Raw genomic sequence first — 27,437 nt, 5'->3', positions numbered from 1 at the left:
AGCACAGAGCCTGACACCAGGCTCGAACCCACGAACCGTGAGAACATGACCCGAGCCGAAGTCGGACGCTTGACCAGCTGAGTCACCCAGGTACCCCTTCCTTTTTTTTTTAATTAAAAAAAAAATTTACATTAAAACAAAAAACACGCACACACTAGCATCAAACTTAAGAAATAATCCATTTTAGGCATGGTGCCCGTTGTTTAAGTTAACTCTTACAGAAGAGGGCCCAAATAATAGGGATCCCTTTGCACAAGAAATAGGAACTTAACGAAAAAGGATGAATAATCCAAAGCAGAATGAAGTAAAAGAGTTAAGCACAGCTCTTGAGTTACAGACAGATGGACTGGAGTTTATTTTATTTTATTTTTTTTTTTATAAATTTTTTTTTCAACGTTTTTTATTTATTTTTTATTTTTGGGACAGAGAGAGACAGAGCATGAACTGGGGAGGGGCAGAGAGAGAGGGAGACACAGAATCGGAAACAGGCTCCAGGCTCCGAGCCATCAGCCCAGAGCCTGACGCGGGGCTCGAACTCACAGACCGCGAGATCGTGACCTGGCTGAAGTCGGAAGCTTAACCGACTGCACCACCCAGGCGCCCCGGGACTGGAGTTTAAATCCCACCCCTGCTATCCAGTTGCTAAAAGACATTTTACTCTATGTTATTGGCTGAATCGTGGCCCTCTTAAAATTCATATGTTGGAGTCCTAACCAGCTCTATTTGGAGATGGGGCCTTTAAAGAAATAATTAAGTTAAAATGAATCGTATGGGTGGGTTCTAATCCGATATGACTGGTGTTCTTATAAGAGGAGGATATTCAATAGCATATACAGAGGATGTAAAGACACAGGAGAAGGTGGCCATCTACAAGCCAAGGAGAGAGGCCCCACAAGAGCCCAACCATGCTGACACCTTGATCTTGGACTTCTACCTTCGGGAATGGCAAGGAAATGCGTTTCTGTTGTTCAAGCCACCTAGTCTGTGGCACTTTGTTATGGCAGCCCTAGAAAATTGATACACTACATATTCAACTATCATCTGCTGATAGGGCTTTTGTAAAGGATAAATTAAATACATTAAATGAGATGCTTTAAATTAGGCACCTAATACTGTATCCAACATGTGGTAAGAATTCAACAAATATAAATGCACAACTTGCAAATGCCCACATTTCGCCAGGTCAGCAGCATCCTTCTACCACAGAATTCATTGCTAGAAAACCAGAGCTGTATCCAATTGGTGACAAATGGGGGTGCCTGGGTGCCTCAGTTTGTTAAGCTTCCAACTTCAGCTCAGGTCACGATTGCACGGTTTGTGGGTTCGAGCCCCGCGTCGGGCTCTGTGCTGACAGCTCAGAGCCTGGAGCCTGCTTGGGATTCTGTCTCTCTCCCCCTGCCTCTCCCTGCCCTGCTCATGCTCTGTCTCTCTCTCTCAAAAATGAATAAACATTTTTTTTTAAATCTTGTAAAAATGGTGAAAAATACACTAGAATAGGGAAGAGACATGTTTTCCTAGCTTCTCCCCCCACCCCGCCCCACTCCCCATCACCCTCACTGAAAAAAGAAACAAGTGGAGACGAATTCCTATCATCACTGATCGTAATATTACTCAAGAAAATATACTGGATCTATAATAGGATAGTTTAAAATCTGAGCACAATTATCTGAGAGTTTGAATACAGAAATACAACCTCTGAAGAAAGGAGTAGCAAGATTCACAGACCAAAAAAAAAAAAAAAAAAATGCTTGGAGTAGACCTTGAGAATATAAATAAATTTTCTAACTCATGTGGTAAGGTGAATAATGGCCATCCAAATATATCCACATCTTGGGAATGCAAACTGGTGCAGCCACTCTGGAAGACAGTATGGAGGTTCCTCAAAAAATTAAAAATAGAACTACCTTATGACCCAGCAATTGCACTACTAAGAGCTTATCCAAAGTATACAGGAGCGCTGATTCATAGGGGCACATGCACCCCAAAGTTTATAGCAGCCCTATTGACAGTAGCCAAAGTATGGAAAGAGCCCACATGTCCATCAATGGATGAATGGATAAAGAAGATGCGGTATATATATACAATGGAGGATTACTCGGCAATCAAAAAGAATGCAATCTTGCCATTTGCAACTACGTGGATGGAACTGGAGGGTACTATGCTAAGTGAAATTAGAAAAAGACAAAAATCGTATGACTTCACTCATATGAGGACTTTAAGAGACAACAGATGAACGTAAGGGAAGGGAAACAAAAATAATACAAAAACAGGGAGGGGGACAAAACAGAAGAGACTCATAAATATGGAGAACAAACGGAGGGTTACAGGAGGGGTGGTGGGAGGGGGGATGGGCTCAATGGATAAGGGGCACTAAGGAATCTACTCCTGAAATCATTATTGCACTATATGCTAACTTGGATGTAAATAAATAAAGAAACAAACAAAAAACAAAAATGAAAACCAAAAAAATCTTAAAAGAATCTACTTTGATCAAAGTGATGGTTACTGAGTAAGATTGGCATGGTATTGAATCACACTAATATACTATTCACCAGCCACATGTCGTTTGAAATTTGGCTAGTCCAAATTGAGATGTGCTCTAAGTGTAAAATATGTATCATATTTCAAAGACTTAGTAGGGGAAAAAATACTAGAAAGTATGTCATTGATAATGTTTTCTATTGATGACATATCAAAATGGTAGTATTTTAGAATATTGGGTTGAATAAAATATATTATTAAAATTAAAAAAAAAACACAAATACATCCACATCTAATCATCAGGACATTAGAACATGAATACGTCACCCTACATGGCAAAAGGGACTTTGTAGGTACGATTAAGAATCTTGAGAAGGGGAGGGGCGCCTGGGTGGCTCAGTCAGTTAAGCGGCCGACTTCAGCTCAGGTCATGATCTCGTGGTCCGTGAGTTCGAGCCCCGTGTCGGGCTCTGTGCTGACAGCTCAGAGCCTGGAGCCTGTTTCAGATTCTGTGTCTCCCTCTCTCTGACCCTTCCCCATTCATGCTCTGTCTCTCTCTGTCTCAAAAATAAATAAACATTAAAAAAAAAAATTAAAAAAAAAAAAAAAGAATCTTGAGAAGGGGAGATTATGCTGGATTATCTGGATGGAGACACATCACCGGTAGGAGATACCATCACCCAAGCAAGGAGAATGGAGTGACGTGAGGAAGGGGCCCCAAACCATGCGATGCAGAGGCCTCTTGCATCCGGAAAAGACAAGGACACCGATCCTCTCCTGGAAGCTCCAAGAGGAATGCAGCCCTGGTAACACCTTGATTTTGGATGTCAGACCTCCAGAGAAGGATGATGATAAGTTTGTGTTAATACGTGATAATAGCAACAAGAAAACTAATGTACACAGGAAGTATTTAGGAATAATAGTCTTTTCTCGAAGGATGAAAGAAATGTTTGCCCATGAAAGAATAAAAGAGAAAATGACTTAAATCGAACACAGGCATTTTAGTTGAGTGGTTGTTAAACTTGGCTTTATGCTTGTTTAAAAACACAGATGCTTGGGGCACCTGGGTGGCTTGGTCGGTTAAGTGTCCGACTTCGGCTCAGGTCATGATCTCACGGTCCATGAGTTCGAGCCCCGCGATGGGCTCTGTGCTGACAGCTCAGAGCCTGGAGCCTGTTTCAGATTCTGTGTCTCCCTCTCTCTCTGCCCCTCCCCTGTTCATGCTCTCTCTCTCTCTGTCTCAAAAATAAATAAATGTTAAAAAAATTTAAAAAAAAATACAGATGCTTGTTACGTGTCTGATTCTTGATTTAGGCTCAGGTTGTGATCTCGTGGTTTCGTGAGTTTGAGCCCCAAGTCGGGCATGGTGCTGGCAGCACAGAGCCTGCTTGGGATTCTCTCTCCCCCTCTCTCTGCCCCTCCCCTGCTCACACACACGCACTCTCTCTCTCAAAATAAATAAGCATTAAAAAAAATATACAGAGGCTTGGGAGCTCCATTCGGAAATGCTGCCTTGTTAGGCCTGGGATTGGACTGAGTTATCTTCTTTTTTTTTTTTTTTCTTTTCTTTTAAATGCTTCCCAGGGTGTTTTGGGTTTAAGATGGTCCTATTCCACTTCTTTTCTCCAAAAATGCAGGGGAAACAGCTACAAATTCAGATCCACAAAATGAACAGTAAAGACTGAACATATGTGTGGGTAAAGTGGGACAGAAGATGCAAAGGAAAGCATCCGAGTGCGTATTTCCAAGAGGAGAGTGGCATCCTGAAAGCACGACCCAAACTCCTCCCTTAAAAGAAAGGCGACAAGTTGCACAGGCTGGGGCAGGACTCCCTCTGGACTCTGCACCTGAGCAGGGAACAAAGGGAAGCAGGGACAAATGTGACTCACCCTGTCAACCCGGAGATAGAAGACACATATGCAGGGAACTATAATTCAGAAGAAAGGAGTGATTGTTCTTTACTATTGTCTGGGTGAGAAGCAAAGCCTAAAAAGAAACATTAAAACAGGAAGTCTGCAAGGAATTAAGGCGGGGTTCTCTTACACAGAGGTGAAGGCATGTGTTGTTGCATGTTGGAATGCATTTAGACGCGACTTAGTATCTGTATGTGGCCATGCCCTATGACCCAGCAGTGTGAGGAGTTCCTTCAATCACTACCTCTGAAGGATGAGTGTCCTTAATTTTGTAATTATCAATTGCCTGTTAGTGATTGTGAGAGGAGGTAAAGGAAGGAGATGCAATGAGGGGGGCACATAGAAAGCATCAAAGATACTGATTCTGTTCCATGTCTTAAGATGAGTGGTGTAGAGGGGCACCTGGGTGGCTCAGTCAGGGAAGCGTCTGACTTCGGCTCAGGTCATGATCTCGCAGTTGGTGAGTTCGGGCCCCGCGTCGTGCCCTGTGCTGACAGCTCGGAGCCTGGAGCTGCTTGGGATTCTGCGTCTCCCTGTCTCTCTGCCCCTCCCCCTCAAAAACAAGCATTAAAATTTTTTTTTAAATAAAAAAGTCTTTTCCTCAATAAAGAAAAATCTTGACGTGACAACCTTAAATTTACAGCTTAAGAAACCAGAAAAAGAGTAAAGCAAACATAAACCTGTCCGGAGGGAAATGGTGAAGATTCGAACAGACAGAATAGACCATGGAGAAATCAATGAAATCAAAAGCTCGTTCTTTGAAAAGACCAACAAAATTGACAAACCATTAGCTGGAATTACTTAAAATAAATAACATTCAGAATGAAAGTGGGGACGTGACTCCCAATTCTGCAGAAATAAAACGTATTAAGAGCACTGTGAACATCTGTATGCCCACAAACTGGATAGCCTAGATGGGATGGACCGATTGCTAATAACACTAAAAATAGAAAAAATTAGAAAACCCATAGATGATAACTAGTAAGGAGATTAAATCAATCAAAAACAAAAAAAAAAAACAAAAACAAAAACAAAAAAAAAACCTCCCAACAAAGAACCTGATGGTCTCACTGGTGAATTCCACCAAACATTTAAAGGACAACTTATACCGGGGTACCTGGCTGGCTCAGTCTGTAGAGCATGCAACTCTTGATCTCAGGGTTGTGAGTTCAAGTCTCCTGTTGGGCATGGAGCCTACTGAAAATAATAATTTTTTTTAAAAAGCTTTAAAGAAAAACTTGCACCATCCTGCTCAAACTCTTAAAAAACTTTGGGGCACCTGGGTGGCTCAGTCGGTTGAGCGTCCGACTTCGGCTCAGGTCACGATCTCGCGGTCCGTGAGTTCGAGCCCCGCGTCGGGCTCTGGGCTGATGGCTCAGAGCCTGGAGCCTGCTTCCGATTCTGTGTCTCCCTCTCTCTCTCTGACCCTCCCCCGTTCATGCTCTGTCTCTCTCTGTCTCAAAAATAAATAAAAAAAACAAACGTTAAAAAAAAAAAATTAAAAAAAAAAACTGAAGAGGAGGGAACACATTCTAACTCATTCTATGAGGCCGGCATTGTCCTAATACCAAAGCCAGACAAAGATACTGTAAGAAAAAAAAAAAAAAAAAAAAAACTACAGACCAAAATATCTCTAATAAACATTGATGTAAAAATCCTCAACAAAATACTAGCAAACTGAATTCAGCAGTATATTTAAAGTATTATCCAACATGCCCAAATGGAGTTTATTCCTGGAATGCAAGAATGGTTCAACATTCGAAAATCACTCTGTGTAATATGGCACATTAACAGAATAAAGGACTAAAAACACATGATCATCTCAATGGATACAGAGTAAACATCTGACCAATTCAATCCCCTTTCAACACAATACGAGTCATATATAAAAACCCACAGTGAACATACTCAATGACGAAAGACTGAAAGCTTTTCCTCCAACATCAGGAACAAGGCAAGGATGCCCACTCTCTCCACTTCTATTCAACGTAATACTAGCCAGAGGAATTGGGCATGAAAAAGAAACAAGAGCATTCAAATGGGAAAGGAAGAAGTAAAACCACAGATGACATGATCTTATATGTTGAAAATCCTTAAGAATACACACACAAACTTAGAATACATGAATTCAGCAAAGTAATAAGATACAAAATCAACACACAAAAGTCTATTGCATTTCTATATACTAACAATGCACAATCCCCAAAGGAAATTAAGAAGACAATTCCATTTACAACAGCATCAAAAAGAATCCAATATTTAGGTATAACCTTAACCAAGAAGGCAAAAAGATTTGTACACTGAAAACTACAGAACATTGCTGAAAGAAATGAAAGCAGATGTGCAAGAATGGAAAGATAACTCATGTTCATGAATTGAAAAACAATATCGTCAAGGTGTGAATACCTTTATATCTAAATACCACAATATAGTAGCCAGAGGCTACCATATAAGACACATAGCTGTAATATATCATGTCTCTTTTTTTTTCATGAGAAGGGAAACAATCCCTGGCAAAGAAGCCCTTTCAAGGAGAATTTACCTAATACAAAAATATTATTTAAAAGAAACCAGGGGCGCCTTGGTGACTCAGTGGTCAAGCCACGGACTCTGAATTTCGGCTCAGGTAATGATCTCCTGGTTGATGGGATCGACCCCCGACCCCTCGCTTCCAAGGAGCTCAGCACTGCTTTCTGGGGTTATCTCTCTCTCTCTCTCTCTCTCTCTCTGCCCCTCCCCCGCTCACATACACTCTCTCTCTCAAAATAAACTTAAAAAAACAAAAGTTAAAAAAGTAACCAGCACAAGGTCTACACAAAGAAACTATGAGTAAAAACAAAGTTTGTCTAGCTCACGAAAACAAGGTGTCAGAGGGAATGAAAACTATGATCAAAACTTGTCATCAAAATATTTAACTTAACGGAGCCATCCCCTTTGTAAATAGGAGGCACATGCACAGATCCCACAGCTCAGGCAGAAGGCAAGACAACAGAAGGTGAAATAAACGTGGGGTGCACAGAAACAAAGAAAGAAGCACAAAACTCTGAAAATGGCTTCCCGCGAGAGAAAGAAATGGACTGGGGGGGGGTCTGGGGTGCTGTTTTAATACAGGATTCTAGAACTATTTAGCCTTTAATTTAAACTCTGTGGATGTAAAAACAAATCTATCCCCTTCCCCACCCCCTACCCCCTCCAGCACGCAATGCTTACTTGTCCGCCGCTCGTACTCCTAGCCTGGGAGAGCCCCCGCCCGGGCAGGTTGCCTGCTCCTTCCTAGGAAAACACTACAAGGTCTTGCTTGGACGAGTCCCTCTTGCTCCCGGTGTCTTATCCCACCTCTGCTGCCTGGGCCCACGCAACATCCGGCTCCACCCGCACGTCTGCTCCCTTAGATCTCAATCCCTGGTTCTCCAGTTGCTGCTGCCTCTTCCGGGGGTGGCAGACCCTCGCACCACAGCCCACGTGTCCTGGACCCCCAGGCTGGCCCTCCCAGGCCTGGCCCCCACCTGGGCCCCCATGTGTCCCGGTTTCAGTTCATAACAACTTCGCTGTCATTCTCGATCACCTTATTTGCAGGAGCGTGGGCTGGGGGAGCAGGGCTGCGGCGGCTCCGGCAGCTCTTGAGTGTTGTTTACTGTCGCCACGGAAACCTCCCCGCAAGCCCTGGGCGGGGCTTAGGAAGGGGCGTGGTCAGAGCCCAGCGAGGCAGAGGCGGAGGTCCCCTGGGATTCGGGAATTCTAGCTGGCGTCCGGGTTCCGACTCAACCCGCGCCCTGGGCGTCGGGGAAGCAGCCCCGGGGCAGGCAGCTTGGCGCTGGTACAGCGGGTTCGAGGAGTTTTCCTCTTCCCGCGGTGGCGTAAAGACGGGCCGGGGACCGACCTCGGATTCTGAACGGATGGAGGACGTGTGGGATGGGATGAGAGGAAGGCGGCAGCTGAAAAGTACCGGAAGTCAGGAGGAGGAATTTCGTGAAGGACTTCCGGGGTGGGGTCACGTGGCGAGGTGACACCCCCCCCCCCTCGACGTCACAGACGCCCATTGTGACGCGCGTGGAACCTCAGCCGCCGATTGGCTCGGCGGGCGCGGGATGGGGCTAAAAGCCCAGGCGCAGGTCCAACCCTGGGCTTAAGGGGGCGGGCAGAAAGGCGATTAGTGTCTCAGCTCCCGACGGTAGGACAAAGCTGTCTAGGCCCTCCGCACCCGCTCTGCTGAGCGGGCAGCGTTGGTCTGTCGCGCCTCCGGGGACTCGGGCCCAACCTCAGACCTCGGATTTCCTTGCCCCATCCTCGGCCGTCGCCCATCCGGACTCGACTCCCGGGCCCACCGCTGCCTCCGCTCCAAGCCCCCAGCCTCGCTGGTGCAGCACCTGTTGCTTCCCTCCCTCGTGGCCGTGCCCCCATGCCACACGATGTCTTCGGGCGAAGGCACAGAAGTCCTCGGTGCAGGCCACTGGCCAGCTGGACAACTCTAGAGCCTCTAGAACAAATTTGGTCTGAAACCCGTTTAATCTTTGGAAACATCTATCGAAGAAACTGAGTTGAGGGTATAAGAACGAAAATAAGGGTCATGCCCTGTAGAGGAAAATCAAAATAGGGAACGAGGAACTAGGTCTTGAGAGTGGCTCCAAGTGTTCATAGAGCAGACAGGTTGCCTTTTTGAGCCCGTGCTGGCTAAGAAACATCAGAACCTCAAAGCAGTGCTTAGAAAGGTGTGGAGAGTACAGGTCCGTCTCTTAAGAAACCCGTGGATTGCTTGGCTAATTGTTATCCTGGGGGAGATGGGGAACCTAAGTCCTGGGCCAGAATTTCTTGAAATGTTTTGGGAGTCTCTATTACTATATTATTCTCGGGAAAATGTCCCTTCAGAAAGAGAAGATATCAATGGACCGGACAACGGATTAAATGTTCAAAACCGTCTCCATAAAAATGCAAGCAGCTTGGGTCACCTGGGTGGCTCAGTCGGTTAAGCGGCCGATTTCGGCTCAGGTCATGATCTCGCGGTCAGTGAGTTCGAGCCCCGCGTTGGGCTCTGTGCTGACAGCTCAGAGTCTGGAGCCTGTTCCAGATTCTGTGCCTCCCTCTCTCTGACCCTCCCCCATTCGTCCTCTGTCTCTCTCTGTCTCAAAAATAAATAAACGTTGAAAAAAAATTTTTTTAAATGCAAGAGGCTTTATAATACTGTCAAAATATGAATGGAAGCCCAAAGCAGAAAACCTCTTAGGGGGAACAGAAGGGGACCAGCAGAAGGCTCTTTAAAGGAAGTTGTTGCATATACGACAAAACAAGAAAAAATTAGAATAAAGACCACCAAAGAAGGTAAAGTTGTACAATAGAAGAATTCAAGAGCAGATTCGTTGTAAAGGCGAAGCCAAGTAAAATATCAAATAGCTCCTATGGCACCAGAGACATAGTAGGCCCTCAGGAAAAGTAACTGATAACATACGAGGTGAGTTTCCAGACCATTCAGAGTAGGTTTACGAAACATTTTGTGGTGACGATTCCCCAATATGTGGTGACCTATCCATCCAATAACGCAGGAAGTTTACACTGTGGATATTCGGAGCCTGCAATTAAAGTGACTTGACCGGAGTCCGTTAGAGCCTACTCAGAGAACGAGAACAATATGTATTAGAGAAAACCAATCTGAGAATGTAAAGTGGGAAAAGGGGCCCGGACCATAGCTTCACACAGTTGGCAGGTGGCAAGGACAGCAGGACAGGAACCTCTGTCCTGACCCCCAGCCACCTTCGTATACTTGCTCACTCCTTGGTCGGGTGGATCTCCTCACAGTGACCCTGGTCTTTGTCTGTGTCGCTGAAGACCTTTCAACTCCACCATTAAATTCTGATAATAGGAACAAGTCTCTCCTTTTTACAGTCACAAACTATACCCCATATTAGAAGAGCTCTGTCGTAGTCCGAAAAACACAGCGTCTTCATCTTGCCGTTGACGGAATGACAGGGCCGTGCCTGCCAGTGAGGCCGATCTCTGCGCGAGCCCCTACTCACTAAGCCTCAGTTTCCATCAGATGCATTTGGTCAGCATTTTTTTTTTTAACATTTTATTCATTTTTGAGAGAGCACACGCTTGAGAGGGGCAGAGAGAGGGGGACAGAGGATCTGGAGCGGGCTCTGCATAGACAATAGCGAGCCAGGTGTGGGGCTTGAACTTATAAACTGTGAGATCATGGCCTGAACCAAAGTCAGACACGCAACCGACTGAGCCACTCAGGTGCGCCTGGTGAGCATCAGTAAGCAGGGCCTTTGGGTTTAGTAAAATGAGGCTGGAAAACATCTCCAGAGACAAGTGAAGCCCACATGGTCACATGGGGCAAAGACAAACTGAGAAAGTCACGTTTATTGTCACATAGGGACTAGCTAGACAGCACCCACAGCTGATACGCCAACAGACATAAACCTTCCAGCTTCCGGAATTTCATTTCTCCAATGTGAAGGGTATCCATGCTGCCCCAGTCCCCTCTGGCCATGAAAAAATGTGGCAAACTTTTAAGAAACCATTGAAAAATATTCAAGCCCAAGGGCGCCTGGCTGGCTCAGACAGTACAGCATGCGACGCTTGATCTCAGGGTCGTGAGTTCAAGTCCCATGAAGGGCACAGAGCTTACTTAAAAAAAAAAAAAATCAAGACCTGACTAGTGAGCCAAATTTCCCTGGTGTCGACTGAACCACCTCCTCGTCCGACTCGATTTTGACTCAGGGCGTGATCTCACGGGTTCACGAGTTTGAGCCCTGCGTCCAGCTCTGGGCTCATACTGTGGACCCTGCTTGGGATTCTGTCTCCCTCTCTGCTCCTCCCCCGCTCGTTTTCTCTCTCTCAAAATAAAAGAAAAAAAAAAGAGAATGAAAATCTGGCATAAAAGAAAATTACCACGAAAATCGAAATGCCTTAAAAAAATGCCTAAAGTAAAAAAAAAAGCCTAAAGTTCCCCCCTCCATCCCCCCGCCCCAAATCTGCAGTGTTTTTGCCTCTCTGCAGCCACCGGACTCAAGTTCCATCTCCCGTCACTGATTTAGGAGTGGCCTTTACTGTCAGTTAATCAGGAGGCTAAGGTCCTGGATTACGCCACCCTGGCTCCCAGTGAAAATTTAAACGTTCTACCAGTTTCCAGGGTGTTTTTCCTTCGGAAGAGTGGAGAAGCAAGCGAACAGCCTCCAGCTGTTAGCTTTTGGCCACTACAGTTTGCACTCCTCCCGGAGTGGCCCTGGCCTGTGACACGGGGTTCCTCCGCCAGGCAGTCTTTGTCCTGAGCCACCCCACAGGTTGGCAGGTCTATATCGCCACCTGACAGCTCCCCCCACCCTCCTCCGGGTCGGCTTCCTCCCGTTTCCTTTCACAGGTGTCACCCCCAAGAACCCAGCCTGCAATGAGGCTGTTCCCCAGAGCTGCGTTGCAGAGAGGACACCCACTCCACAGAGTATTACCCTTCTCTCAGTGTTCAGGTCCCGGTTGGCATTTGCTGGAAAAGGAATGTGTAGAGCAGAAAGATCTAGGACGTCTTTGACGGGCTTTGGAGAGTTGGAACGTTTTCAGCCCCTTGGAAAATAGAAGCCAAGTAAAAAGTTTTTCTAAGAGAGCAATCGCCTGGGTCTGAGATGATGCCACACGAAGCAGAGACGGAGAAGCCAAAGTTAACATGTTTTTCTCAGGGGTGAGGCAGCCCTTGCTATAACTTCTGCAGCCTTCCTTCTCCATAGCAGTTATTTCTGGAGTTCTCGCTGCCACATCCTTTTAGTCAAGTGTCCCTGTGTATTCACTCACTCCAGGGCCAGCTTCCCTGCCTCCCTTGTAAATCCAGGCTGAACTTGAACAAGAGAACAGTCAAGATGGCTCCTGGTGCTTCATTATTACAAACACAGTTCTGATGAGAACAGTCTTGAGGGTCCATCATTGCATTCACCCTTAACTTTATTTTATTTTTTTAATGCTCATTTACTTTTTGAGAGAGAGCAGGGGAGGGGCAGAGAGAGAGGGACAGAGAATCCTAAGCAGGCTCTGCACTGTCAGCACAGAGCCGGATGTGAGGCTCGACGTCAGGAACCAAGAGATCATGACTTGAGCCAAAATCAAAAGTCAGACACTTTACTGACTACTGTTTCTTTTAGTGCATATTCTCTAGAAGAGGAAATGCCTGGACAGAAGCATTTGCTACATTACAACCCAAACAGCTAGTATCAGTTTACATTCTGCTCCAGTATTTCATGAATTCTAAATATTCACCGTTTTCCCCACACCTTGCTCATGTTGGCGATTACTTTCTTTTTGTGTTTAACTGGACAATGACTGTTGCGTAATTTTGAAATTTTCTGTATTTTTTTTTTTTAATTTTTGCAATGTTTTTTATTTATTTTTGGGACAGAGAGAGACAGAGCGTGAACGGGGGAGGGGCAGAAGAGAGGGAGACACAGAATCGGAAACAGGCTCCAGGCTCCAGGCTCCAGGCTCTGAGCCATCAGCCCAGAGCCTGACGCGGGGCTCGAACTCACGGACCGCGAGATCGTGACCTGGCTGAAGTCGGACGCTTAACCGACTGCACCACCCAGGCGCCCCATGAAATTTTCTGTATTTTTAAACAGAAGTTGTGTGTGTGTGTGTGTGTGTGTGTGTGTGTGTGTGTGTGTACATGTGTGTGTTTTAATAGAGTTTGGTTCTAAGGTTAAAAAAAAACAAAAAACAGTTGTGTGTGATTTCTGGGCAGTCACAGAATTTCAGTGAGCCGCAGGCTGGGATGACGGTGAAGCAAGTGAGGCATTCCCCACCACCACTCCTGCCCCCCGGTGCAAAATACAAGTGTGGGTGGCTCCAAAAAAACTCAGCAGTCAAGATAAATTTAAGAATAATGCAATATATTAAACATATATATATATCAATGCAAAAAACACAAGATACACAAAGTATCAAAATTGTACACAAGAGCCTTCAGCCCTGCACATCAGCATAACTGCCTCACTCCCGTCACTTTAGTTGGCCCTGGCAAGCAGGCGTCTAACTTTTAAAAGGACCCTTTAATTATATCTGCCCAAATCTCTTTCGTCCCTTCATCTGATTGCATTACCACACTGTAGTTTAGAAAAACTGGCTGTTGGTTCCACATCCTGGTCCCCAGGAGGGTGGGGACCTGACAGGTGTATCCAAAAATCTGAGCAGGGGGATTCCAGAGTGTCTCTGGTCTTGCCTTGGGTGTGAAGCATTTCTTCCAGTAGCTTCTGGACTCTTGGCCTCGGTGGAAAAGGCACTGGCTTCTCCTCTCAGTGACTCTGCCTTGTGGCCAAGGCCAAGCTGTTTCCACCACTCCCTAGCTGACATTCCTTCCCAGTTACAATTCACCCCCGGGGCCATCAAAAGCAATAAGGAAGTGACTCCAGTCTGGATATCTGGAGATGTAATCAGTAATCTGGGGCTAGCTGACCCTGGGGACATCGACAGAACCTTCTGGTCTCTGCTTCTCTGACACCCTTGGCAGGCTGCCTCAGGACTCACTGTTAAAATGCCTGCTACGCTCACACCTGGCCACAAGCACATGCCAAGACTCCTATCCCGTTTGACATGGAGAACCTCTGGGGGGGGGGGGGGTCTCAGCTGCCAGAATAACCAGGATGGTGAGATGCCCTTCACCCCCACTGGCTTCACTGAGAGCCCCAGACACCGTTCCTCTTTCCCTCCTATAGTGAGGCCCATTCCAGGTCGTTCCTTCTCTGAAAAACACCAGGCCCTGTGGGTGTTGTATTTAGAATTGATTGATGTTTCATGTTCCTAGACAAGGATAGTGGTGTATATTACTAATGGCTTTTTTTTTTTTTTTTATTTCAAGAGCTTACTCACTTAATAGTCTTATTTTTCTTAACAAAGGGGGGAAAAAGTACTGTCCAAAAGCAGGGACTTAAGACTCCCAAGAGGTGGACCATGAGCCCCTTAAAATCATGCTAGGAGAAAACATTAACTGAAATACGCGGACAAGATGACGACAAGCGAGGAAACTGACAAACTGTTATGTGCCATAAAATCCCATCTCAAAAATGAATCTGAAGTGACCGGAAGGGGGACGCTGATGTTCCCTGTCTCGATCCGGGCGCCAGACAAGCAAGGATTTACACTGCGTGCAAACGTGCGGCTACTTTTCGCTCTGCGTTCCATTCATCGAGTCAAAGGTCAAAAATATACTGGGGATCACACACAGCCGGTAAAACTCTGCAAAAAGAAATGCACACGAGCGTCAGCAGTGGCGGTCTCTGGATGGCGGCGTTTTCAGCGGCTCTGATGCTCTCGTCCAGATACTGTGCTGACCCTCCTTCAAAGAAGATGTTTCCTTTTACAGTTCACAGGACAGTCCCAGCTTGGGGGGGGGGGGGGCGCCCCGTCTTCCTTCTCCCGCCCCGGCCCCGCCGGGTCGCGGCCACCGGGAGCAGCGTCCTCGAACCCGCGCCGCGGCGGCCGCCGCCATTTTCCGCGCGGCGGCCGGAGGGCCTGGCGAGTCCGCCCCGCGGAATTCGGGAGCCGCTCCCGCCCCCACCCCGGCCGCCTCCGATCTCCCCCTCCACACCCCCCACCGCCCCGCCGCCACCCGCCCGGCCCCGCCGCCGCGTCCCCGCCGCCGCGGCGCCCGGCCCGGGCTCGGAAGCCGCCGAGCGCCGGTTTCCCGGAAGCCGAGGAGCGGGCCGCTCGAGCTCCTCCCCTCGGACGCGCGCCGGGGGGACCGCGTCTCGGAGCCTAGGTGTTCCCGGCCGCGGGACCGTGCCGGCGCGGCGAGGTCTTTAGCGACGCAGAGTCGTCTGCTCGCTGTGACCTCGTGGCGCAATGGTAGCGCGTCTGACTCCAGATCAGAAGGTTGCGTGTTCAAGTCACGTCGGGGTCACGGTCGCCTTTTTTCCCTCGCCAACCACGGAGGGCCGCAGGAAGCGCCGCAAAGGCCGTTAGGGGAGAAATCCGGCCTCCGGCGAGCGCTGTCACACTGCCAGCGGGCGGAAAACCCCGCTCTTTTTCCTCGCATCGCGAATACGGGGTTTATAAATGCGACTGGGAGAGGCAGAGGTTCCTTGCGGCGGCCGACAGGAGGCGCGGCGACAAGCTCAGAGTGACCCCCCCCCCCCCCCCCCGCGCCCTGGCGGCCGCCCTGCCACCCCCGCCTCCGTTGATCGCGGGCCCCCGGGGTTACCAACCCCCATCCTCCACCCACCCCACCCTCGCCTCTGCAAAGCCGCGTCTCCTCCCCCTCCCCCTCCCCAACGCACTTGGGCCCCCTGGGAACGCCACCTGCCGGAAGATTGAATTCACACCTGCAGGGGCCTCTCGTCCAGAAAGGGGGCCCTTGTCCCAAGGTCTGGTGCCTTCTGGAGCCGTGTCCTGACCGGCTCTGTCCGCCCGCAAATGTTCCCGACGCTCAGAAGCTCGGTGGATTTGGCTACAGGGATGGAGGACAGAGTCTTACTTTTCTTTTTTCTTTTTTAACAAGCATACCCAAACGTTAACATTAATTAAATCTGGTTAGAGAGTACATGGAGTCTAATAGGAAACCTGGGTTCCGGTCGGAATTCACTCTGCCTGCAGAGACCCAAACGTGCAAGTCAAAACATTAGTTTATAATTTCCTGGGTTATTAGGACCCACAGCAAGCTGGCGGGGGTATATTCTCTCTGAAAGAAATACATTCTCAAACCAGGCCTTCTACTTTTCGCACACGTAAAGTGCCAGTCCAAATACACTTGCATTTTATTTTAAATAAATCAAAAGAGAAGTCCTTCTGCATAAGAACCAGCAAAATCAGATCCACAGACTTCGGATATGGGGATTCTCAGATACAGAATGCACGATGGGTGGGTTTAATCTTTTAAAAACGAAAGGACTAGGGCGCCTGGGTGGCTCGGTTGGTTGAGTGTCCAACTCTTGATTTCAGTTCAGGTTATGATCCCAAGTTCGAGGGATTGAGACCCGTGTTGGACTCTGTGCTGAGTGTGGAGGGTGCTTGAGGTTCAGTCTCTCTCGCTCTGCCCCTCTCCCGCACTAACATGCTCTCTAACATATAAACAAAAAACAAATAAGTAAAGCAAAAGAGTGGCCTAAGAAATTAACAAGAGACAATAAAAACGACTTGATATGTTTCAAATACCAAAAAAGAAAATTCCAGAAATGAAAGAGTGAATATTCGATTTTAGAAATACATGGGTGTGTTATCTAGCAGATTAGACAGAGCTAAAAAATAAGAATGAAATAAAATATTTTGGCGGTTCAAAATACGTTTGTAAATCTTGACATTCCCTTCAAAAGGTGATGCCTAATTCTCTTCCCCTTGAGTATGGGCTGAACTTAATGCCCTTCATCTAACAAGTGGGAAAAAAGTAGACGTTACAATGTGTGAGTTTGGGCACTTGGTCATAAAAGAACTGTGGTTTCTTGCCTCTCTCTGGATCCCTTGCTCTGGGAAAGCCAGTTGGCCAGTTGCCAGGTTGCAAGAACCCTCATGATGTGCTACAGAGAGGTTCACTTGATGAAGAGTTGAAGTCTCCAGCCAATAGCCTCATGAGTAATCCCCAGTCAAGTTCTCGATGAGTGCGCCCCAGCCAGCATTTCGACTCCACTGTTACACGAGACCCTGAATCAGAACCAAACAGCTAAGCCACACTCGAATTTCTGACCCTCAAAAACTATGTGAGATAGGGGCGCCTGGGTGGCTCAGTCGATTGAGGGCCCGACTTCAGCTCAGGTCATGATCTCACAGCTTGTGGGTTCGGGCCCTGCGTCAGGCTCTGTGCTGATGGCTCAGAGCCTGGAGCCTGCTGAGAATTCTGTGTCTCCCTCTCTCTCTGCCCCTCCCCTGCTCATGCTCTGTCTCTCTCTGTCTCAGAAATAAACTAAAACATTTTAAAAAATTAAAAAAAAAAACTATGTGAGATAATAAATGTTAAGATGCCAAGTCTTGGGGTTAATTTCCCGTATAGCAATGGATAACGACTACAAAGGCAGAATTAAAGAAATGACACCGAAGGAAAACAGAAAAAGATACAAAAGATGGGGGGGGGGGGAATAGAGCGATATTGAGGATAGAATGAAAATGTCTAATCTCAGCCTAAATGGAGTTCCCTGAGGGACATAAAGAGAGGGTAGGGGAGCGGTAGTATTTGGAGAAATGGTAGCTACTAACTTTTCAGAATTGATAACGAGACATGAGTCCTCACTCTCAAGAAGCACTATGCCTCCTAAGCATGATAAGGAAAAAAATCCATGCCTGCATACAAAGTAAGGAAACTGCCCAATATCGAGAGGAAAGATTTTTTTAAAAAACAACCAGGGGATTAAAAAAAAAACCAATTACCTACCAAAAAAAGTAAGAGCTGGACTGAAGCTGAATTCTTAGCAGCGACCATGAAAGCCAGAAGAAGTGCACTATTAATTCCAAAGCACTAAAATAAAAACAATTGCCAGCCTAGAATTACATGATTGGGAAGTTATCTTTCAACAATAGAGACATTTTCGGGCACCTGGCTGGCCCTGTTGGTGAAGCCAACTCTTGATCTTGGGGTTGTAACCTCAAGCCCCACTTGGGGTAGAGAGATTACTTAGGGGCGCCTCGGTGGCTCAGTCGGTTAAGCGTCAGCTCAGGTAATGATCTCGCGGTCCGTGAGTTCGAGCCCCGCGTCGGGCTCTGGGCTGATGGCTCAGAGCCTGGAGCCTGCTTCCGATTCTGTGCCTCCCTCTCTCTCTCTGCCCCTCCCCCGTTCATGCTCTGTCTCTCTCTGTCTCAAAAATAAATAAACGTTAAAAAAAATTTTAAAAAAATAAAAATAAAAAATGTGTGGACTTGCAAAATAGAAGTACAATACTGGGCAAGAATAACATGCAAGCCAGAGTAAATTTAGTCTGGGAGTAAAGCCGTTAAAGGTTCTATTTTTTGAAAGGAAGGATATTTACTAACCGGAAACCATGTTATATTAAAGTGTAGGGTAATCACTAAGAGAGTAGAGGTAATTGATTGATTATGCAGTCCAAAAAAATCAGCTAAAGATATCGAGATCTGAATAATAAGCAAGTTTGGTCAAAGGGATAGAGAGAGAACTCTGCATACAACAAATGGAGAACAATGTTCTTGAATTCACATGAAACATTTCATATAAACGTGATCGCTTTCTCGACCATGAAGTCAATCTCAACAAACTCCAAAGCATAGGTATCATTCAAGTCACTTTCTCTGACGGAATTACGATGAATTTAGAAATCAACAAGGAAAAGCACACTAAATTAGGATATTTAAAAACACTTGTGGGGTGTCTGGGTGGATCAATCAGTTAACACCTGACTCTTGATTTTGGCTCAGGTCACGATCTCGCGGTCTGTGAGTTCGAGCCCCGCGTCGGGCTCTGTGCTGACAGCTTGGAGCCTGGAGCCTGCTTCTGATTCTGTGTCTCCCTCTCTCTCTTCCCCTTCCCTGCTTGAGCTCTGTCTCTCTCTCAACATAAATAAACTTAAAAGAAAACCACTTGTAAATTACGTCATCGAGCAAATGCAAAAACCAGACACTTAGGCAATCGGAAAAAAATTGGAGTTAGGGACACTGCAAAGAAGGAGATAAAGATCTGGGCCCCCAGGGCGGGAGATTTTCACCATCGCTGGGAACGCAGAGACCACAGAGACCGGCCGCCTTCTTAGGGACATAGCTCACCAGCAGAGGGCGCAAGTGGCAAGCCCAAGGAAAAACTGGGCGGTGACCTTGGAACTTCTTTTTTTCCCTCTAACGTGGGGAGTACTAAGCTTTTTTTGTTTCAGCACCCTTACATTTTTTTTTCTGGAAAGCGAGGTACCCCTTGCACATTTTCAGCTGGGCATCTAACGCTTTTATTATCATGTAAAGTCGTTGCAAGAGCGGGCATGTTATAAATAGTACCGTGTTAAATTAAGCAGGTACATCATTTTTAAATATAGCCCGTGAAGTGTTAACACCGCCATGATTCGGTACTATGGTGCATTTTAAAAATACAAGAACAGGTTCTTGCTCACCAGTTAGAAATTTTGCACGTTTCCCTTTTTCTCTTTGCATTTCCATTCTTCTCCCTACAGATGTATGATAATGTGATCTACTCTCGTGCTGAAAGTCTTTTATTTACGACCCTGTCATACTTCTCTCCACGAAAACGCAAATGTACGCTGAAAATGAAAACGGCTTAATTCCTGAGACCTTAGGGGTCTGGTTAATTTCTCTTGGGGATTAATTTATCTCTATGATTCATATTAATGCGCAGCGCTGATGCAAACAACACAAATGTGTTACAAGTTGTGTGTGTGTTTTAATGTTTATTTATTTTGAGATAGAGGACACCCAGGCGTGCTTGTGCACATGCGAGCGGGGAGGGGGGGGGGGGAGGGGGAGGGGAGAGAGGGAGCGGGGCGCCTGTGTGGCTCCGTGGGTTAAGCAGCGTACTTGGGCTCAGGTCATGATCTCACAGTTCACAAGTTCGAGCCCCACATCGGGCTCTGTGCTGACAGCTCAGAGCCTGGAGCCTGCTTCAGATTCGGATTCTGTGTCTCCCTCTCTCTCTGCCCCTCCTCTGCTTGCACTCTGTCTCACCTCTCTCAAAGAAGTAAACAAATGTTTAAAAAAAAAATTTTTTTTTTTAAAGAAAGAGAGAGGGAGAGAGGATCCCAAGCAGGTTCCACACTGTCGCGCAGAGCCAGATGTGGGGCTCAATCCCACAAACTGTGAGCTGAAATCAGGAGTCCACAGGCACCCCTGCATTACAAGTTCTGATAACAGAGCTTGCAATGCTCAGATTGCTTCTTTATTCGGCGCTTCAGAAGCTGTTACACCCAACTGGTTGGCTCAGTCGGTTAAGCTGCTGACTTCAGCTCAGGTCATGATCTCATGGTTTGTGGGTTCAAGTCCCACGTCGGGCTCTGTGCTGATGGCTCAGAGCCTGGAGCCTGCTTGGGGTTCTGTGTCTCCCTCTCTCTCTCTCTCCCCTCCCTGGGAGAGCTGGGCCAGAAATCACTGATCCAAGCCAACCCAACGGAAGCCTCCAGACCAACTCACAGATGGCATCTATGCAAAGGGATGAAAAGAAATTTTCCCAAATGACTTCATTACTACACAGCTAGGATAGCAGCACAGAGAGCAGGTAGTATTTCTGTTTTTATATGCTTTGTATTATTTTTAGTTGTTTATATTACATATTATAAGCATCACATGCCTCCATATTCTATTTAATTGTCTCACTTTTCTCACTGAGATACTTTGTAACTCTTCAAATTCCATGTTTAGCAAGTCCTATAAATAGAATTTGAAGGTGAGAAAAATGAAAATATTTGAAACACACCTAATTGTTTTTTTAATTTTGAAAAACAGGGATAGTTTTTGGTTGATTGAGGCTTGAGCCCTTTGCTTTTGGAAGGTCATGCATGATGTCTGGTCTCAGATGCTTTGAAATAGACAAAATGTGTGTGTCTTAGTGGAAAGAATAAGCTTTGAAGTTCGACGTATTATACTCAAATCCTAGTTTGGCCAATTGCTTTTACATTGGCCTCAGTTTTCTTACCTGTGAAGGATAATAAGGAATAATAAGGTCTGGGGGTTCTTTGTGGGATTTTTTGTTTCTGTTTGTGGTTTTTTGTTGTTTTGTTTTTGTTTTTTTGGTTTGGTCTGGTTTGGGTGATATTGGACAATGCTCTTTTTATATTCTGATTAGTCTAAGGATCCTGACTTTCCAGCTCTCGCTCTAAATTCCCTAGGATCTTGGGCTAGTTCGTCACCCTCTGAGACCTAGTTATCCAGGGTGTTGAACGCAAGGATTTCAGTGGCTACTCATTACAACCCACCCGGCATTAGCACTCTCGGCACTTAGGTCTCTCCGACCTTGTTACCCCCTCGTGGTCCTCTGCAGCCCAGTCTTTTCGACAAGTCCAAATGCGGCCTCAGACCCGCCCCGGTCTGCATTTCGGGAAGATCTCCAGGTGACTGGCAGGCCCGTCGGCCCTACCATCCTGGATTAAATAGATTTGAGGCATCTTAGAAAACAAAAGTGCCGGAATCACTATAAATGTAGAAATTTCACAAACTCTTGGATCGAGGGTGCTCCTAACAACTTAGAGACGATAGACGCCTTTTCTGAGCCCCCACATCTGAAAGGTACAGAACTTGTGCATTTATCGTGTTTTGTTCCTGGGGTCAAACAATGCATTTGCCGGGTACTCCTGTCTCTTAATGATCTGGTATTAAATTATGACCTTTTATTTTCCCTGCTGTCCCTGGAGTCAGGCAGAAATCATCTGCAGTCCCCTTTCTGCCCCCTTAGTGGCCGCTTACCCTTGGACAAGTTACTTAGCCATCGAACCTAGATTAGCCCATCTAAGGAAACTCATAACCCCTCTAGGATTGCCGTGAGGATGACGAGGCTATGGATGAAAGCACTTAGCCGCGCTCCGGAATACGGCAGCGGCTAATGTTATTACAAAACAGAAAATGTCATCCTATCAACTTATGGGTAATGATGTGACATTTTTACGGTGGTTGTATTAGTCAGCTCGGGCTGCCATAACAAAATACCATAGACTGGGAGTCTTAAAACCAGAAATTTATTTTCTCTCAGTCCTGGATGCTGGAAGCCCCAGATCTGGTGTCGGCTGACTCATCTCCTGGTGGGGACCCTCTTCGTGGCTTTTAGATGGTGGCCATCTTGCTGTGTCCTCACATGGCCTTTCCTCTGATGCATGTGACCTTCTTATAAGGGCCCCAGTCAGATTAGGACCCCACCTTTAGGGGCGCCTGGGTGGCTCAGTTGGTTAAGCGTCCGACTTCAGCTCAGGTCACGATCTCACAGTCTGTGAGTTCGAGCCCCGTGTCGGGCTCTGGGCTGATGGCTCAGAGCCTGGAGCCTGCTTCCGATTCTGTGTCTCCCTCTCTCTCTGCCCCTTCCCCGCTCATGCTCTGTCTCTCTCTGTCTCAAAAATAAATAAAAACATTAAAAAATAAAATAAAATAAAATAAAATAAAATAAAGGATCCCACCTTTATGAACTCATTTAACTTTAATTACTTCCTTTTCTTTAAAGAAAAATTTATTTATTATTTTGAGAGAGAGAGAGAGAGAGTGGGGGAGGGGAAGAGAGAGAATCTCAAGCAGGCTCCATGCTGTCAGCACAGAACCCAACACAGGGCTCGATCTCACGAACCTGACCTGAGCCGAAATCCAGACTTGGACGCTTGAACGACTGAGCCACTGAGGCACCCCACTTTAATGACTTCCTAAGGGCCCTACCTCCACATACAGTCACAGAGCTCCAACCTATGAATTTTGGTGGGGACAGAAAAGATATGCTTACCTCAGATTATTCCAGAGCTATCACGTGGCAAACAGAGAAGTCAGCAGAATTAGGACTGTGGTGTGTGATTTTATATCATATCTCAGTATAGTGAAGAACCTCCCTCTTCTTCTTCTTCTTCTTTTTTTAATGTCTACTTTTATTTTTGAGAGAGAGAAAATCAGTGTGCGAGCAGCGCAGGGGCAGAGAGAGAGGGAGATACAGAATCTGAAGCAGGCTGCAGGCTCTGAGCTGTCAGCACAGAGCCCAACTGTGGGGCTCGCACCCACAAACCATGAGATCATGACCTGAGCCCAGATGCTCAACCGACTGAGCCACCCAGGCGCCCCAGTACATTTGTGTTGTTTATAATTTTTTAACGTTTACTTATTTTTGAGAGAGAGAGAGAGTGAGCGAGCATGAGCAGAAGAGGATCAGAGAGAGGGAGACACAGAATCCAAAGCAGACTCAGGCTCTGGGCTATCAGCAAAAGAGCCAGATGCAGGGCTCAAACCCATGGACTGGGAGATCATGACCTGAGCCAAAGCCTGATGCTTAACCTACTGAGCCACCCAGGCACCTGAACACTTGTGTTGTTTAAACCACTAAGATTTGGCAACTGGTTACAGCAGCCCGGGAAACCGATACAAATCATGAGGTCCCCATCACTGAAGATGTTCAAGAAAGAAAAGTGAGGACCGTTTACCTTAATAGTCATAAAGGGTGCGCAGAGCATTCTAGATAATCTCTAAGGAGGAGAATGGCTCACAGTGGCCTCCTTCAACAGAGTTCACGCTGTGCTTTTACACACATTTTTCCTTTGACCCTCTCAATAAGTTTATGGAAACAGACCCGCTCAGAACTAATTCTCATCGTTTAGTGCAAGAACATTAAAATTCAAGGTGAGGTGGCTGGTCTGTGGTCACGCAGCCAGGAAATGGCAATGGCAAGGCTAGAACCCAGGTCTTCTGATTTACAGACTGGTGGCCCCTTCCCCTCGGCGATGTTGCCTCTTTCAGAGTCCAAAGGTCTCCTTTCGCGGGGAACTGAGTTAGCTTGGCTTAGGCTGTCCCAAACCAGAACCTAGGGTGTCTCCTTTTAGCCTCCAAATCCAGCAAATCCAGCCCCAGACCCGCTGTGCCCTGCACCCCCGGGGGAGCCCTGAGTCGGAGCTCCTGGCCAGGTTGGGGGGCTTGAGCTCCTTTGTGGCTGAGCAAGGTGCGGCTCTATGAGTGACCAACGCCCTGAGCTCATGTCGTGGCAGCAGCTGGCCCAGGTGTCAGCCTCTGGCCTTGCCTGGAGTTGGCTGGTCGTGGTCATAAGGGATTGTCGCCACACGTTTGTGCGATGGCCAACTGGGCCTAAAATCTCAGGGTGCTGCGTCAGGCCACGGTGAGCGGGGCAGGGAGGAATTACCCGTCGAGGTATGTGTGGCTGCACCTGAGGGGGCAGTGCTCCCAGCCCAAGGTGGCAGGAAGTAGTCCCCTGCTCTCTTGGACAGGAACACGGGCTTCCACTGAGCACACGTGTCAAAGGTTTGTTGCGCGAACTCACAAATGGTGAGGTCAGACCTGAGCCGAAGTCAGACCCTCAACGGACTGAGCCACCCAGGCGCCCACGGCTGTAGACTTTTCTACATGTCTTCAAAAGTTCCTCTAGTTCAGGGTGCCTGGGTGGCTCAGTTGGTTAAGCCTCCGACTTTGTTTCAGGTCACGATCTCATGGTTTGTGGGTTCGAGCCCCGTACCCGGCTCGCTGCTGTTAGCACAGAGCCTGCTTCAGATCTTCTGTCCCCCTTTTCTCTCTGCCCCTCCCCTGCTCTCTCAAAAAGAAACATTAAAAAAAAAGAGAGAAAAATTTCCTCCAGTAAGAAAGAAAGCCTGCCTAGGGATAGGGAGGAGTTCCTCTGACCCCCCAGGCCAGTTATCTTGAAAATTCCACCAGCTTCAGGCTGCTGCAATAGACCCTCGGGGTCCATTCCATCCCGGCACAGGTCGCCTACATTTCAGACTAGTCCCTCCTTCCGGAGCAGCAAGTTGTTTTATCAACAGGCCAACTTCAGGATTTGGAGTCTTTCTTTCCCCTGTCTCAGGATCTACGCGGATCACTCTTCCTCCAATGTTAACAGGCCACCCAGAGCTCCCCCTCAGCATCCATACACATCCCATCTGGAATTTGTTCTTCTTCTTCCAGCTCGTAAACACTTCTGCGGTTGGAGAGCTTTCCTGTCTGCAGGTCACAGTCAAAGGCATCCACGGAGGACAGGCTGCCAGTGTGATAGAAGCTTTTATGGTCCAGGGATCCATCCAATCCGTTGCAGATGTCCACGTGGCCCAAGGACTTTCCCACGGTCAGGAAGGAGGGGCTACAGGGGCCCCTGGTGCCATCCAGAACTTCTGGGGCTGTTTCCTCAGCCACGGTGCCAGCTAAATCTCTCCCATCAGGATCCACCTTGCTGTTCTTGTCTTTACTGTGGTCAGGACAACTGCTGACTGATCTTCCCAGTTCAAAGCACAGAACTTCGTTCCGACTGTGGCCATATAGCCCCCCGACTGGCGAAGGGCCACAGAGCTGACAGGACATCCACGATCACTTGCTGTGCTTGCTTGCTGAGCGAGTCCCACCAGCAAAACTCTTTTGCAGAAATCTCTACAAAGACCAGAGCGTTGGACGCCTCCTCCCACCCTGGAGATTGGTCGTACCGGCCGTACCCGGGCAAAACACACTTAATCTTTTTTTTTTTTTTTTAATTTTTTTTACATGTATTTATTTTTGAGAAACAGAGTGAGATGAAGCGTGAGCAGGGGGAGGGGCAGAGAGAGAAGGAGACACAGAATCTGAAGCAGGTTCCAGCCTCCCAGCAAGCGGTCAGCACAGAGCCTGAGGCGGGGCTCGAACCCACGAACTGTGAGATCGTGACCTGAGCCGAAGTCGGACGCTCCACCGACCGAGCCACCCAGGTGCCCCCAAAACGCACTTAATCTTAATGGAAGACATTTTACTTTTAAGACGATAGGGTGGGGCCGCCTGGATGGCTCAGCTGGTTGAGAGTCCGACTCTTGATTTAAGATCAAAATCCACTTTCCCTTCTTCTGTAAGTGCTGAGACACAGGACCACCACCATGGCGTAAAATACACTCAAAGCCTCTCGAAGCATCATAGATGCTTAAAACACAGTTTACCTACGTTCCAAAAACAGCACCCCAGTTAGCTAAAGAGCCTGTTCACCTTCACAAACCCCAAAAGAAGACGTTAAGGGGATATGGTGAAAAACACAAGGAACCTTGGAGTCAGGGGCATCAGAGTTTGTGAGAACTGGGGGCCGGTGACTCTGTGGGTGGTGGTTTCCTCATCAAGTGAAGCCAGTTTTGCTGAGCTGAGGACGCATGTGAATAAAGGGCCCAGCAGGGTCAGGAGAACTTGAAGGAAGATCTGCTCTCAGACAGATTCTCCTGAAACATCTAACTTCCAAGGACGAAGGCAAGATCGGCCATATAAGCAAGAAGAAGAAGAAGAAAGCTGTCTGTATCATATCCGTTAGACTGTTTTCCTCAGTGCGAGAGGCAGGGTCATCCAAACTGGACCAGGGATGGCTAGGGAGGAGCCCGAGGGAGGAAGGGCTCAGGCATATCCATCCGGGCTCCCAGATTCACGTTCCTGAGGGAAGCAAGGCTGGTACTTTGCTAACATGGCAAGTGCATCCGGGACATCTTGCAGGCAGGAGCAAATCAGAAACCAAACACTTGGATTCCCCAGATCAGGGAGACCTGAGTCCTCTAAGTTGCATACTTCCTGACCTAAAATCCTGCCCCTCGACTTTTGTAATGCTGACGTCTGAAGACGTGTCACCAACTTTATGGATATGATTTTCATGTGAAATGTATTTATTTATTCATTCATTTACTTAGCGTCACGGACAGACTTGGTAACCTTGGAGATCTTGACTTTATCTGTTTCCTCTTTGAATACCTGTAGTGTTTCCTTATTTGACAATCCATCTCTGAAGTCTGACGTGGGAACAGTTCTGCAGTTTAACCTCCTTCTCTTGTCTAAAATGCATCGGTTTCCGGGCCACCTGGGTGGCTCGGCCGGTTAGGCGTCAGACTTTCGCCCCGGGACACGGTATCGCAGTTTGTGAGTTTGAGCCCCGCATCGGGCTTGGGATTCTCTCTCCCTCTCTCTGCCCCTCCCCCGCTTGTGTTTTTTTTTTTTTTTCTCTCTCGGTAAATAAATAGATGAACTTGAAAATGCGTGTGTTTCTGGGTCTTCTGGTCACCACTGACACACTGGGAGTGCTTACCACCAGACCCAAGAAAACTGCCCTTTGGAGCGTGGGGCGTCCCGATTGGGTGGGGGTCTGTGGTGCCCGCAGTGGAAGAATTCACCCAAGGCAGAACAAGAGAGATGGGAGTTTACTGAATACACTGCAAGAGAGCAGCGGCAGGACAGCAAAGGAGAGACCACCTGCCACAACGCGGTAGTGAGGGGCTATAGTTACACGGTGGGGTGAGGGAGCATGGAAACATGGAATTTTCCCTTTTCGGTTAATCTTACCCACTGCCCGGTTGTGCTTGGTCAGTGAGGGCCTGTGGCTATTTCGAAGTGGGTCACTTAATGAGCCTGTTTGCGTTCAGCTCGGGGGTCCCTGCGGGCCCTTCTGCCTTGTTCAAGGTTCCGTTGCTCTAGCCTGTTGCTTCTACACGAAGAATGGCTGGTGCCAGCCCAGCCCAGTCCAGCAAGAGTCTCATG

General features: G+C 47.3%; 1 non-coding gene and 1 pseudogene across 1 annotated transcript; one reads left to right on the top strand and one right to left on the bottom strand.

The window, feature by feature from the left end:
* Window positions 1-15,192: 15,192 nt before the first annotated feature.
* TRNAW-CCA lies at window positions 15,193-15,264 on the top strand. Its single transcript has one exon. It is a non-coding gene; the product is annotated as a tRNA-Trp (tRNA).
* A 9,308-nt stretch (window positions 15,265-24,572) lies between these two features.
* On the bottom strand, window positions 24,573-25,419 carry LOC102963936 (annotated as a pseudogene).
* Between the last annotated feature and the right edge of the window lie 2,018 nt (window positions 25,420-27,437).

This window comes from Panthera tigris, chromosome E1 (genome assembly GCF_018350195.1).
Source record: "Panthera tigris isolate Pti1 chromosome E1, P.tigris_Pti1_mat1.1, whole genome shotgun sequence".
In the NCBI taxonomy this organism is placed as follows: Eukaryota; Metazoa; Chordata; class Mammalia; order Carnivora; family Felidae; genus Panthera; species Panthera tigris.
Note: the sequence above shows the minus strand (reverse complement) of the source record. Positions and strands in the feature narration are given on the sequence as shown.